The sequence below is a fragment of the Salmo salar genome, chromosome ssa19 (genome assembly GCF_905237065.1).
Source record: "Salmo salar chromosome ssa19, Ssal_v3.1, whole genome shotgun sequence".
NCBI classification, from domain to species: Eukaryota; Metazoa; Chordata; class Actinopteri; order Salmoniformes; family Salmonidae; genus Salmo; species Salmo salar.
The window spans coordinates 62,604,169-62,620,202 of NC_059460.1; positions in this window are offsets into that span (position 1 = coordinate 62,604,169).

Sequence of the window (16,034 nt, forward strand, 5' to 3'; positions counted from 1 at the left end):
ACACCAGTAAGCCAGTGACTCAGCCCCTGTAAAAGGGTTAGAGGCAGAGAATCCCAGTGGAAAGAGGGGAACCGGCAAGGCAGAGACAGCAAGGGCGGTTCGTTGCTCCAGCCTTTCCGTTCACCTTCACACTCCTGGGCCAGACTATACTTAATCATAGGACCTACTGAAGAGATAAGTCTTCAGTAAAGACTTAAAGGTTGAGACTGAGTCTGCGTCTCTCACATTGGTAGGCAGACCATTCCATAAAAATGGAGCTCTATAGGAGAAAGCCCTACCTCCAGCCGTTTGCTTAGAAATTCTAGGGACAATTAGGAGGCCTGCGTCTTGTGACCGTAGCGTACGTGTAGGTATGTACGGCAGGACCAAATCGGAAAGATAGGTAGGAGCAAGCCCATGTAATGCTTTGTAGGTTAGCAGTAAAACCTTGAAATCAGCCCTTGCCTTAACAGGAAGCCAGTGTAGGGAGGCTAGCACTGGAGTAATATGATCAAATTTTTGGGTTCTAGTCAGGATTCTAGCAGCCGTATTTAGCATTAACTGAAGTTTACTTAGTGCTTTATCCGGGTAGCCGGAAAGTAGAGCATTGCAGTAGTCCAGCCTAGAAGTAACAAAAGCATGGATTAATTTTTCTGCGTCATTTTTGGACAGAAAGTTTCTGATTTTTGCAATGTTACGTAGATGGAAAAAAGCTGTCCTTGAAACAGTCTTGATATGTTCTTCAAAAGAGAGATCAGGGTCCAGAGTAACGCCGAGGTCCTTCACAGTTTTATTTGAGACGACTGTACAACCATCCAGATTAATTGTCAGATTCAACAGAAGATCTCTTTGTTTCTTGGGACCTAGAACAAGCATCTCTGTTTTGTTCGAGTTTAAAAGTAGAAAGTTTGCAGCCATCCACTTCTTTATGTCTGAAACACAGGCTTCTAGCGAGGGCAATTTTGGGGCTTCACCATGTTTCATTGAAATGTACAGCTGTGTGTCGTCCGCATAGCAGTGAAATTTAACATTATGTTTTCGAATGACATCCCCAAGAGGTAAAATATATAGTGAAAACAATAGTGGTCCTAAAACAGAACCTTGAGGAACACCGAAATTTACAATTGATTTGTCAGAGGACAAACCATTCACAGAGACAAACTGATATCTTTCCGACAGATAAGATCTAAACCAGGCCAGAACTTGTCCATGTAGACCAATTTGGGTTTCCAATCTCTCCAAAAGAATGTGGTGATCGATGGTATCAAAAGCGGCACTAAGATCTAGGAGCACGAGGACAGATGCAGAGCCTCGGTCTGACGTCATTAAAAGGTCATTTACCACCTTCACAAGTGCAGTCTCAGTGCTATGATGGGGTCTAAAACCAGACTGAAGCGTTTCGTATACATTGTTTGTCTTCAGGAAGGCAGTGAGTTGCTGTGCAACAGCTTTTTCAAAATTTTTGAGAGGAATGGAAGATTCGATATAGGCCGAAAGTTTTTATAATTTCTGGATCAAGATTCGGCTTTTTCAAGAGAGGCTTTATTACTGCCACTTTTAGTGAGCTTGGTACACATCCGGTGGATAGAGAGCCATTTATTATGTTCAACATAGGAGGGCCAAGCACAGGAAGCAGCTCTTTCAGTAGTTTAGTTGGAATAGGGTCCAGTATGCAGCTTGAGGGTTTGGAGGCCATGATTATTTTCATCATTGTGTCAAGAGATATAGTACTAAAACACTTTAGTATCTCCCTTGATCCTAGGTCCTGGCAGAGTTGTGTAGACTCAGGACAATGGAGCTTTGGAGGAATACCCAGATTTAAAGAGGAGTCTGTAATTTGCTTTCTAATGATCATGATCTTTTCCTCAAAGAAGTTCATAAATTTATTACTGCTGAAGTGAAAGCCATCCTCCATTTGCGAAGGCTGCTTTTTAGTTAGCTTTGCGACAGTATCAAAAAGAAATTTCGGATTGTTCTTATTTTCCTCAATTAAGTTGGAAAAATAGGATGATCGAGCAGCAGTGAGGGCTCTTCGATACTGCACGGTACTGTCTTTCCAAGCTAGTCGGAAGACTTCCAGTTTGGTGTGGCGCCATTTCCGTTCCAATTTTCTGGAAGCTTGCTTCAGAGCTCGTGTATTTTCTGTATACCAGGGAGCTAGTTTCTTATGACAGATGTTTTTAATTTTTAGGGGTGCAACTGCATCTAGGGTATTGCGCAAGGTTAAATTGAGTTCCTCGGTTAGGTGGTTAACTGATTTTTGTCCTCTGACGTCCTTGGGTAGGCAGAGGCAGTCTGGAAGGGCATCAAGGAATCTTTGGGTTGTCTGAGAATTTATAGCACGACTTTTAATGCTCCTTGGTTGGGGTCTGAGCAGATTATTTGTTGCAATTGCAAACGTAATAAAATGGTGGTCCGATAGTCCAGGATTATAAGGAAAAACATTAAGATCCACAACATTTATTCCATGGGACAAAACTAGGTCCAGAGTATGACTGTGGCAGTGAGTAGGTCCAGAGACATGTTGGACAAAACCCACTGAGTCGATGATGGCTCTGAAAGCCTTTTGGAGTGGGTCTGTGGACTTTTCCATGTGAATGTTAAAGTCACCAAAAATTAGAATATTATCTGCTATGACTACAAGATCCGATAGGAATTCAGGGAACTCAGTGAGGAACACTGCATATGGCCCAGGAGGCCTGTAAACAGTAGCTATAAAAAGTGAGTGAGTAGGCTGCATAGATTTCATGACTAGAAGCTCAAAAGACGAAAACGTCATTGTGTTTTTTTTTGTAAATTGAAATTTGCTATCGTAAATGTTAGCAACACCTCCGCCTTTGCCGGATGCACGGGGGGTATGGTCACTAGTGTAACCAGGGGGTGAGGCCTCATTTAACACAGTAAATTCATCAGGCTTAAGCCATGTTTCAGTCAGGCCAATCACATCAAGATTATTATCAGTGATTAGTTCATTGACTATAACTGCCTTGGAAGTGAGGGATCTAACATTAAGTAACCCAATTTTGAGATGTGAGGTATCACAATCTCTTTCAATAATGGCAGGAATGGAGGAGGTCTTTATACTAGTGAGATTGCTAAAGCGAAAGTTAGGATCACCACTTTAATTTAAGAATGTGAAATGTCAGAATAATAGTAGAGAGAATGATTTATTTCAGCTTTTATTTATTTCATCACATTCCCAGTGGGTCAGAAGTTTACATACACTCAATTAGTATCTGGTAGCATTGCCTTTAAATTGTTTAACTTGAGTCAAACATTTTGGGTAGCCTTCCACAAGCTTCCCACAATAAGTTGGGTGAATTTTGGGACATTCCCCCTGACAGAGGTGGTGTAACTGAGTCAGGTTTGTAGGCCTCCTTGCTCGCACACGCTTTTTCAGTTCTGCCGACAAATGTTCTATAGGATTGAGGTCAGGGCTTCGTGATGGCCACAATGTCCTTAAGCCATTTTACCACAACTTTGAAAGTATGCTTGGGGTCATTGTCGATTTGAAGACCCATTTGTGACCAAGCTTTAACTTCCTGACTGATGTCTTGAGATGTTGCTTCAATATATCCACAACATTTTCCATCCTCATGATGCCATCTATTTTGTGAAGTGCACCAGTCCCTCCTGCAGCAAAGCACCCCACAACATGATGCTGTCACCCCCGTGCTTCACAGTTGGGATGGTGTTCTTTGGCTTGCAAGCGTCGCCCTTTTTCCTCCTAACATAACGATGGTCATTATGGCCAAACAGTTCTATTTTTGTTTCATCAGACCAGAGGACATTTCTCCAAAAAGTACCATCTTTGTCCCCACTTGCAGTTGCAAACCGTAGTCTGGCTTTTTTATGGCTGTTTTGGAGCAGTGGCTTCTTCCTTGCTGAGTGGCCTTTCAGGTTATGTCGATATAGGACTCGTTTTACTGTGGATTTAGATACTTTTTTACCTGTTTCCTCCAGCATCTTCACAAGGTCCTTTGCTGTTGCTCTGGGATTGATTTGCACTTTTCGCACCAAAGTACGTTCAACTCTAGGAGACAGAACGCATCTCCTTCCTGAGCGGTATGATGGCTGCGTGGTCCCATGGTGTTTATACTTGCGTACTATTGTTTGTACAGATGAACGTGGTACCTTCAGGCATTTGGAAATTGCTCCCAAGGATGAACCAGACTTATGGAGGTCTACAATTTTCTTTCTGAGGTCTTGGCTGATTTCTTCTGATTTTCAAGGTAGTCCTTGAAATACATCCACAGGTACACTTCCAATTGACTCAAATGATGTCAATTAGTCTATCAGAAGCTTCTAAAGCAATGACATCATTTTCTGGAATTTTCCAAGCTTTTTAAAGGCACAGTCAACTGAGTGTATGTAAACTTCTGACCAACTGGAATTGTGATACAGTGAATTATAAGTGAAATAATCTGTGTGTAAACAATTGTTGGAAAAATGACTTGTGTCATGCACAAAGCAGATGTCCTAACCGACTTGCCAAAACTATAGTTTGTTAACAAGAAATTTGTGGAGTGGTTGAAAAACAAGTTTTAATGACTCCAACCTAAGTGTATGTAAACTTCTGACTTCAACTGTAACTCAAGGCTGCCTCTCTGTGCCTCTTGGTCTTAGGCTTTGGGAAAGTCAGAAGGCCAGGGCCAAAGGACCTGAGGCACCTACTTGGTACATAACTTAAAAGCATGTCTGACATGTATTGAGGTGCACAATCGTGGATTGATTTAAAAACCAGTAGAAGAATCTTAAAATGAATCATAAAACAAACAGGCAGCCAGTGCAGAGACCTTAAAACCAGTGTAATGTGTGCTCTCCATCTGGTCTTGTTCAGTTCCCGTGCTGAAGCATTCTGTCTGTTTTGCATTTGACCAATGGCTTTCTTTATTCCAAGCCTGCTTGGAATAAAAGCATGGATGAGTCTCGCTGTATCAGCCTAAGAGAGAAACGGCCGCACCTTGGCAATGTTACTCAGCCGGCAAAAAGCTATTTTGGTCACATTCCTAATATGTGATTCAAAATTTTGTTCAGAATCTAAAATAACACCTAGGTTTTTTACCTGGTGTTTTATTATTGTTGCCCATGAATTAAAATGGGCAGCTAGATTCTCTCTCTGTGCTTTGGCTCCAGCATTAAGTACTTCAGTCTTGTCTTGATTTAAATACTTGAACCATCCAAGTATTTAAATCACTAATACAGTCTAATAATTATCTGTGGGGCTATAATCCTCTGGTGACACAGAAAAGTAAAGTTGTGTATCGTCTGCGTAGCAGTGAAAATCAATGCTGTGCTTTCTGATAATGCTGCCAAGGGTTAACATATGCATGCAAACTGAACAGTACCGGACCCAAAATTGAACCTTGTGGAACGCCACATGTGATATGTGTTTTCTCTGATTTATGTTCACCAAAGGTGACAAAAAACTATTGACTGGTTAAATAGGTCCTAAACCAATTTAAAACTAGACCTGAGAGGCCAACCCACCACTCCAGTCTTTCCAGAAGGACATCATGGTCAACAGTGTCAGCACTTAAATCTAAGAGTGCAAGGACAGAGAGCTGTTTGGCATCTCTGTTGACTCTAAGATTATTTACCACTTTAACGAAGGCTGTCTCTGTGCTGTGCACAAAAAACAAATAGGAATTTTGCAAAAAATACAGTTGGCACTGTATTTAAAAAATAATTTAGCTGTTTGAACCCCAAGTTTCTCCAGAATTTTGCCTAAGAATGGAAGGTTGGAGATTTGCCAAAAGAGCTGAAGAATCTAGATTACTTTTGTTCAGAAGGGGTTTCACCATAGCAGTTTTAAGTGCAGTGGGGAAAGTGCCTGTGAACAGGGAGTGATTAAGAATAGCTTGAACTTCTCCAGATATACAATTAAAAACTATTTTGAAGAAGGTGGTGGGGATAGGATCGAGATGGCAGGTAGAAGGCTTAAACTGTTGATATCACTTTCCTGAGCATGTCTGTGTCAATCAGGGAAAATAAATCCATAGTGCCTTTGCATGGTAGGCTAAGGCACATATCAAACTTCTCATCAGGTCTTGCTTGACTGATACCCAGCCTGATGTTGGTTATCTTATCTCTAAAATATGATGTAAACTCATCACATTTAGATGTGGAGGAAAGTTCACATAGGTTTGCGGGTGTAGGATTTATCAGGCCATCAATGGTCGGGAAGAGCACTCTCGAATTATTCTGATTAATAGTGATCAAGTTAGAAAAATGAACCCGTCTGGCATTCCTAATTGCCTTGTTATATATGGCAAGTTGCTCTCTCAGAATATAGTAATGGACCTGCAACTTTGACTTTTTCCACTCCTGCTCTGCCTTTCTGCAATTTCTCTTTAATTGATACGTTTCCTCACTCATCCAAGGGTCTCTTTGTTTGGATGTGGCCTTCTTCAACTTTACTGGAGCTATGGCATCAATTGTTTCACTTAATTTGCTATTAAAGTTAACTAAATCATCACAAGAGGAAGGCAGAATAGGTGATGGAGTATTGTTCATTAACTCAATAGCAACTTCAGAGGTAAGATAGCGTTTCTTAATAATGCGTTCAGTATTACCCTGTGCTATGGGCAACAAGGTAGTAAAAAATACAGTGTTGATCAGACAAAGCAACATCAACAACGGAGGGTATGTCTATAGAAAGCCCCTTAGAAAATAACCAGGTCCAGAGTATGGCCTTGGTTATGGGTGGGCCCATTACTGTAAAGTTAACCTCCAATCAGATATCAGACCTACAGGATGCAATGACAACAGAACCTCTGCCACCCAAGATAAGACGGAGACAATAAAACCTTTTTGAACAGAGTGTTGATAAGAGTCACTTTGTGGGCTGGGCCGCCCGAAATAAGTTTAATGCAATAAGAGAAAAGCTGCAAAATTGAGAGTAGATAATAAAGAGAAGGGAGGGCCAGAACAGTAGCCTAATGTTAGGTAAAGATGTTATGTGTGATGATTGTGAGGCGCTATACAAATTTTGACAGTCACAAGACAGGGACACAAATATCGCACGTCTAGGGAAATGTACTGTTTTTCAGATGGGCTCAATGGAATAGTAATCATAAAAGCTGATTGTATTTCAAACACATAAAATATGCATTCAGACTGAACTGAAATCTTATCAGAAACACGTTGGGTCGTTTTCACAACTTTTAATTCCCTTAAAACCGGTAAATTGTTCAAGTTTATTTTTTTTTGCATTTTCTCCCTGGACCCTAAACATCTTTTCTGCATGAGAGAAGAAGAGATGAAAGATAACTTTACCGATATCACCTAGATTGAAGCATTCATTCCATCATGTATTACATATTTTCTGGTGAGCAATGATTTATTTAGTCTTCTAAGTCAACAAGTAATGACAGAAGAGAAGCTGCACGTATCTAGTTATAGACAAGTTAACAAAAAAATTGGCTATCTAAATTAGGCATAAAAAATTATCATTTTTACAGCATCTCTGACTGTAAATCATATTTTCTATATTTGTTGGTTAGGGTCAGGTATGGGCCTCAGAGTTTCACTTTATTACATATAGTCGGGCAGTTGCGGATGGATTATTAGTAAAAAACAGCTGACCTGCATGTTTTTTTGGAGAACCTTTCTCTTGGACCATCAGGCAACATCCTGATGACTGATACACTGAATGTCCTGAGAATGTACTAAAAACATCCTGACCTGGTCCTCAATGACATCCCAGGAACATAGAGGGAACTAGACAAATGTCTCCTAGAGAATGTTCCCTTTTGACATCACACAACGTCCCAATTACCACAAAAACATGTTTTGGGATCGTCCTAAAAATGTATTTAGGGTCGTCCCTGGAAGATGCCAGGAACTAGAAAAAACTCCATGGGACCTTCACAAAACGTCCATAGAACATCCTATAAATTTAACATCCTATAAATCCTTAAGTCGTCCTTGCGGACGTCCCCGGAAACAAACCATGAAATAGACAAAACTTCCACAGGACCATGACACAACGTTCTGACGACTTTAGGTGACCATTTTGTAAGGTTAAAATCAGGGTAGTGCCATAGTGCAGAAAGGGTAAATATCTTCATGATATATATATCAGCCTCCAGACAACTAAATTAATTAAATGACGCCCACAAACGTCCTGAGGTGAAATCTATGGAGGTTGGAAAGGATAAATGTGGTTTTCTGTAGAGTTCATTAGGCACCAAAATGGAAGAAAACAGACTGAAACAAGGAGGGACTACCTTTACTAACCAATAAGAAACACTCTTTCGTTCTTTATTTTCAAACATTTTATTTTGCATGCCCTATAATGAACGCGGCCCAGGTTTGCTCATTGATGCTTTCTGCAAGCAAAAAAGTGTTAGTTGTCTGCCATGGGAACTTTGTTTGAGATGCTAATACTAGTTTAAACATTACTCACACACCTAACGGCAAGTGTGGCACAAACATTGGTGAAACAGATATTGGTCTACTTAATTCATTAAGGGATGTCATTACTTAGAAATTAATCATTAATTCATCAATTAACAAATAAATGTGTGACACCTCCAACAAATATTCCAGGAGAGATGTTATTTTTGAGAAACAGATGCATCGGAAAAAACAGAGGAGTGCTTTCAAAATAATTTATTGTTAGTTTACTGTAATTTGAAGTACATTTTGAAGCGTGAAAAGGCTTTCATAATAAATTCAGACGTCAATAACCCCAACCCCCCCCTCCCCGCAATATCATAGGCAAATTTGAATAAATCAGAGAGTGAACATTTTGTTTGCTCACACCTGTCAGGTGCAACCATAACAAATCCCTGTAAAAACTGTACAACAAAAAAGTTCCCAATTTAACCAATAAACAACTCAAATAAGTATAAGTATACCAATAAACAACTCAAATACATATATTTATTAACTGAAGATACATAAATAAGGTCAGACAAACCTAATAATGACGTTGCACCATTAAAAAAGGAAATGCACCATTAAGTTATTAGGAAAAGCATGTCATAATCAATACAAAGAGGACCATTCGAATTGGGACCAGTGTAAGTGGCATACAGAACTGTAACTGTAACAGATGAATACAAGGGCAGAGCTGTCAGAACCAACGGGTGGCACAGCTGATTGAATTGATTGAGTTGTCCTTGTATTGTATGGCAATAGACGACTTGGTACAAAGCAGCCCACCGGGCACACCACGCCCTTTCAACGTGGATCATTTAGTCATATCTGGTGAGACATCGATCAGTGAGATAACAACCTATATTCACCCACTCAAAAAGAGAGCGAAAAGTTAGTTGAATTTCCTATGTGTTATCACTATGCTTTCAACCATCTACAGTAAATTCACAACCAAATTCCAATGGAAAAACAATGTCTGATTTTTGGCTTAGTTGCCACCCAAATGTTTATCTCTGCACTTTCAATCATTTAAAAGCATAGCAAAGTTCAAATGGGAATACAACGTCAGATATATATTTTATTTTTACAACAGATGATTGTGTTATCACTGTGCATCATCTAATAACATAACCAAATGGCATGCATTGCAGTTGAGATTAAATTAAAAGAAGGCCTACATGGTGCAAGAGATCAATTCGGTTCAAGATTCTATATTATTAAGAACAAATTCTTGTTTACAATGACGGCCTACCCCGGGACAAACCCTAACGACGCTGGGCCAATTGCGTGCCGTCCTATGTGACTCCCAATCATGGCCGGTTGTGATACAGCCTGGAATCGAACCAGGGTCCGTTGGGACATCTCTAGCACTGATATGCAGTGCCTTAGACCGCTGCACCACTCGGGAGCGTGCAAACCTTATATTATTTCATAACAAAACATGTATAGTTACAGGAACCTCAAAATGTAGCCATGGATGTGTTACTCATTTTAATATTGAATTGTACATTAGTTTGTAGGATAGCCTTACCTTTAGGCTATACTGTATTACAAAACTAATGTTAAATTGTGTTTGGTTGACAATGCAACAAAATATCAAGTTTTAAGGTGATGTATTCTTGAAAAGTTCCATCTGAGCCACTGATTTAATCCGATTCAATAACTTTTATTTTTGGTTGATGTGAATGCAACATATAACTTGTTAACTGGTCAACAAGTTAAAAGGCTATTTATTGTATTTCAAAAGTGATGTTGAAATGTGTTTAGTTGTCAACGCAACCAAATATCAACATTTGAAGGAGATGTATCTTCTGCTTGGATAGTTCCATCTGTGCCACTGACTTAGTCTGGCTTTAATTCCGGTTTGTCAGCAAATGAATTATTGATATGTTGGATTCACGTCTCCATCTCAACCAAAAATCAAGTTAAAGAATAGGGATGTTACGGTGACCGTATTACCACCACACCGGCGGTCATGAGTCATGACGGCAGTCAAATTCCACATGACCGTTTAGGCACGGTAATTAGGCTTCTCTGATGCTGCTTATGGTCATTAGTAGCCTACAAAACTTGCAAACTGCCTGCTACTCAGCACTGTACTGTCCCTCTAATCATTCTGACATCAATGCAAATGTAATAAAAAATCTAATCAAACACTTCATGAGAGCCCATGAGCTCATGTTGCGCAACATTTCTACAGGCTATGCAATTGCGTGAGAAAACAGAGTGATGGCCTCTATTAAAAAGAGGAGGATCCCATCAGCTTTCTATAGGCTAGGCCTACGATATTTATTTCTTTACTTTTCTAATATTAAGCAACAGGAGTATAGACTACCTGGATGGCATGAAAATGAACCACGGGAAAAGCTTCCTCCATTCGCAATTTAAGTGCATAGATGCCATGGATTTTTTCCCCCTGACCCTGTTTACTTTACTGGCTTTATTGTCCCCATGGGGAAATTTTGTTGCAGTGTCATCTACACGTTTAAAGTGGAGTTTAAATACAAAACAAATTGACAATACAACTTTCATAACAGTTACATACCAATAAAAAGAGACTAGCCTGCTGGCCTTACTGGGTCGACAGGAACATTAGCCCGAGCTATTTAAGTGGGATATCACACCTGGCACAAATTATTGTCTAGTTCTGTTTTTCCTGCTGAGGGGTGCCCTATACACAGAGGGGAGTAGTTCAACGTCTGGGTACAGGGGGTGGCTTGGGTCAAAAAGGAATTTGTGAGCCCTGCGGAGGGCCCTAACCTTAAAGATCTCATCCAGGCCTGTCTGTTTGACTTCAAGTACCTTGCTTGCTGTGATGATAATCCTTCTCAGCATACCCTTTGCTTGTATGCCTCCTTGTCCACCAGTATCTGTCTTTTGATCTCATGTTGTACATCTCTTAAAGCCTGTCTATTAACCTCAGCATCAACTGTCTTCTTCCTATTAAGTAGTGATTTTAGATTTTTTGATACCCAAGGCTTATTGTTAGGGAAGATTTTATAGGTTTTAGTAGGCACAACTGACTCAACACAGAAGTTTACATAGTCTGAAACAACATCTGTGAGTTCATCAAGATCAGAGCTGCTGTGCTCAAATACCTCCCACATAGTACAGTCAAAACACCCTTGGAGATGAGTAATACTATTGTCGTTCCAAATCTGAACAGTTTTAACTGTAGGTTTCACCCTCTCCAGGAGCCGACAGTAGGTTGGCCGGAGGTAGACAACATTGTGGTCTGATGTCCCCAGGGGAGGTCTGGTGGTGGCAGAGAAAGAATTTGGTATTGTCCCATAGCACAAATCAAGAGTCTTATTTTTCCTAGTGTGACATTTCACATACTGGTACATGCGCAGGACCTTGTGCAAAGTACAGTTGTTAAATGTGGGTGTGTTTGGGAGATGGATTCTAGTTTCTGTGACAGATTATAAATAATCTCTGATGCTTTTGCTCTATTAACTCTTGGTTGAATGTACACAACGGTAACAAACAATTGGGGGAACTCACAGGGCAGATAGTAGAGTCGCACTGACAAAGAAAGCAGTTCAATGTCTCTCTCTTAGCAGGATTGATTTACACCACTGGTCCGTGACAAGCAGGCAGACGAGACAGGTGTATGATAATGATCCATTCTAAATAAAAACAAATTTCACACATATTTCACACATTAAGGCAAGAAACAGCACTTTTTTTTTTTTTGCAACTTTTTAAAACCATAGTCGCACACTTCATGTAGTCTAGCCCATAGGCCTATACAGTGCATTCGGAAAGTATTCAGACCCCTTGACTTTTTCCACATTTTGTTACATTATTGCCTTATTCTAAAATGGATTAAATTATATTTTTTTGTCCATCAATCTACACACAATACCCCATAATGACAAAGCGAACAACATAAATACCTTATTTACGTAAGTATTCAGACCCTTTGCTATGAGCCTCGAAATTGAACTCAGGTGCATCTCTTTGCATTGATCATCCTTGAGATGTTTCTACAACTTGATTGGAGTCCATCTGTGGTAAATTCAATTCATTGAACATGACTTGGAAAGGCACACACCTGTCTACATAAGGTCCCACAGTTGACTGTGCATGTCAGAGCAAAAACCAACCCATGAGGTTGAAGGAATTGTCCGTAAAGCTCAGAGAAAGGATTGTGTCGAGGCACAGATCTGGGGAAGGGTACCAAAACATTTCTGCAGCATTGAAGGTCCCCAAGAACACAGTGACCTCCATCATTCTGAAATGGACGAAGTTTGCAACTACCAGGACTCTTTCTAGAGCTGGCTGCCCGGCCAAACTAAGCAATTGGGGAGAAGGGCCTTGGTCAGGGAGGTGACCAAGAACCAGATGGTCACTCTGACAGAGCTCGACAGTTCCTCTGTGGAGATGGGAGAACCTTCCAGAAGGACAACCATCTCGGCAGCACTCCACCAATCAGGCTTTTATGGTAGAGGAGCCAGACGGAAGCCACTCCTCAGTAAAAGGCACATGACAGCACACTTGGAGTTTGCCAAAAGGCACCTAAAGACTTTTAGACCATGAGAAACAAGATTCTCTGGTCTGATGAAACCAAGATTGAACTTTTTGGCCTGAATGCCAAACGTCACGTCTGGAGGAAACCTGGCACCATCCCTACGGTGAAGCATGGTGGTGGCAGCATCATGCTGTGGGGATGTTTTTTCAGAGGCAGGGACTGGGAGACTAATCAGGATCGAGGGAAAGATTAATGAAGCAAAGTACAGCGAGATCCTTGATGAAAACTTGCTCCAGAGCGCTCAGGACCTCAGACTGGGCGAAGGTTCACTTTCCAACAGGACAACAACCCTAAGCACACAGCCAAGACAGTGCAGGAGTGGCTTCAGGACTAGTATCTGAATGTCCTTGAGTGGCCCAGCCAGAGCCCGGACTTGAACTCGATCTAACATCTCTGGAGAAACCTGAAAATGGCTGTGCAGCGATGCTCCCCATCCAACCTGACAGAGCTTAAGAGGATTTGCAGAGAAGAACTGGAAAAACTCCCCAAATGCAGGTGTGCCAAGCTTGTAGCGTCACACTCAAGAAGACTCAAGGCTGTAGTCGCTGCCAAAGGTGCTTCAACAAAGTACAGAGTAAAGGGTCTGAATAATTATGTAAATGTGATATTTCAGTTTTCGATTTTTAATACATTTGCAAAGATTTCTAAAAACCTGTTTTTGCTTTGTCATTATGGGGTATTGTGTGTAAATTGATGAGGGAAAAAAACAGTTTAATACATTTTATAATAAGGCTGTAAAGTAACAAAAAGTGGAAAAAGTAAAGGGGTCTGAATACTTTCCGAATGCACTGTATGCATTCTAAAGTGGCCTACAACGAGTTTAGAGCCTAACTTGCATACATACGCAGCGGGTGAGTTTCAAGTTTGGGGAAGATAAATTTCGCCATAAGAATGCACCTTTATAATGAAAGCATTACATGCATAATCGCACTTGTGGTCACTTTTGAGAATGGTGCTTATGGAACATTCGCACTTACAAATCATTCAAATCCAGACGGAAAATATTTACACAAGAAGCAACCTAATATCACACAGTCAAACTCTCAGTCATTTAGTAAGTTCACCATTCTGCCATTCTCACTACTGCAATGTGAGCATTGCTGCAATTATGTGAATAACAGTTTATCAAATTTAACCGAATCATTCTGATCTGTTGCATCAGCCTCATTGCTTTTAAAAGGTTTTTGATGCGAGTGGTAGTATTAATTTGGGATCTATTGCATCCCACTGTCTATGTTTGGAATATCTCTTTCTCGCACAGAATAGAATAGAAAAACTGTTGTACTATGGGGGACAGTAGATTGACATAGGCTAGTGATTTTGCTGTTCGTTAGGCCTACTCATCTTGTTGGCTGACGAAAAGTAAATGTGGACAGTTCCAATATCTTCAATATGCGCCTCGGAATTGGATAAGGAATCGCGCAGTTATGTCCCAGGTGTGTCTGTCATCACTTGTAGCCTGTGAGAAAGACCCGATCACGTGATGGACAGCCATGTGAGTAAGAGGTGCTTCGGAGCATGCAGCCAGGAGAAGGGAATTATAATTCTTATATTCCGCACTAAGGCACAAATACCACGGCCGTAATGGCATGGATTTTTTTAGGGGGCATTACGGCTACACAAAGGGGATGCCGGGCAAAGGTACAGGACGGCAGGCAGGCTCAGGGTCAGGGGCAGGCAGAGCGGTCAGGCAGGTGGGTACAGGGTCAGGACAGGCAAGGGTCAAAAACCAAGAGGACGAGAAAAGAGTGACTGGGGGAAGGTAGGAACTGACACAAAAACAAGACGAACTGGCAACAGACAAACAGAGAACACAGGTATAAATACACGGGACAATGGGGAAGATGGGCGACACCTGGAGGGGGGTGGAGACAATCACAAAGACAGGTGAAACAGATCAGGGTGTGACACTATCAAGTGCATGTCAGATTGTGAATGAGTGACTGATGAAGTGTGTACAGCCTGTGCAAAAAAAACAAAGCAGAGCTCATGCCTTCCATGCAACTTTTTTCAAATCATCATTAGAGTCGCATCATGCGGCCTTAGAATGTACTAAAATCAAAACATATAGCCCATTGTTTGTATCACAACTAAAGTTACATAAACAACTCTAAATGAAGCATGTAGGAGTACCTGTTTCTTTGTTAACCGCTCATCACACGCATTCCCTCAAATCATTTGGAGAAAATATCCTTCCTATTTTATACAGCTATGTTCAATTGTATTCTTCATACTATAAAATAATATAAAATAATGCCATGGAATTCTAAGATAATCTTGTCTGCTAAATGAACTAGTGTAGCCCAAAGCCATAAGGCATAGCCAGATCAGGGCCTAACACAAGGACAACTGAGAGTTTGCTATTCTGTTCTTCTGAAATGTCTTTCTAGATATCATGTTTCTTTAGACCTGTCTAAAATTAATAATGGATTTATTGAGATGGTGTAAGCTATATTGCATGGATTTATTTTACTTTTTTACATGTAAACTCCCCCTCCCGTCCCTTTTTCAGGACCCTGTCTTTCAAAGATAATTTGTACAAATCCAAATAACTTCACAGATCTTCATTGTAAAGGGTTTAAACACTGTTTCCCATGCTTGTTCAATGAACCATAAACAATTAATGAACATGCACCTGTGGAACGGTCGTTAATACACTAACAGCTTCCAGACAGTAAGCAATTAAGGTCACAGTTATGACAACTTAGGACAGTAAAGAAGCCTTTCTACTGACTCTGAAAAACACCAAAAGAAAGATGCCCAGGGTCCCTGCTTATCTGTGTGAACATGCCTTAAGGCATGAGGACTGCAGATGTGGCCAGGGCAATAAATTGCAAAGTTCACACTGTGAGACACCTAAGACAAAGCTACAGGGAGACAGGATGGACAGCTGATCGTCCTCGCATTGGCAGACCACGTGTAACAACACCTGCACAGGATCAGTACATCCGAACATCACACCTGCGGGAAAGGTACAGGATGGCAACAACAACTGCCCGAGTTACACCAGAAAGAGCACAATCCCTCCATCAGTGCTCAGACTGTCCGCAATAGGCTGAGAGAGGCTGTACTGAGGACTTGTAGGCCTGTTGTAAGGCAGGTCTTCACCAGACATCACCGGCAACTACGTTGCCTA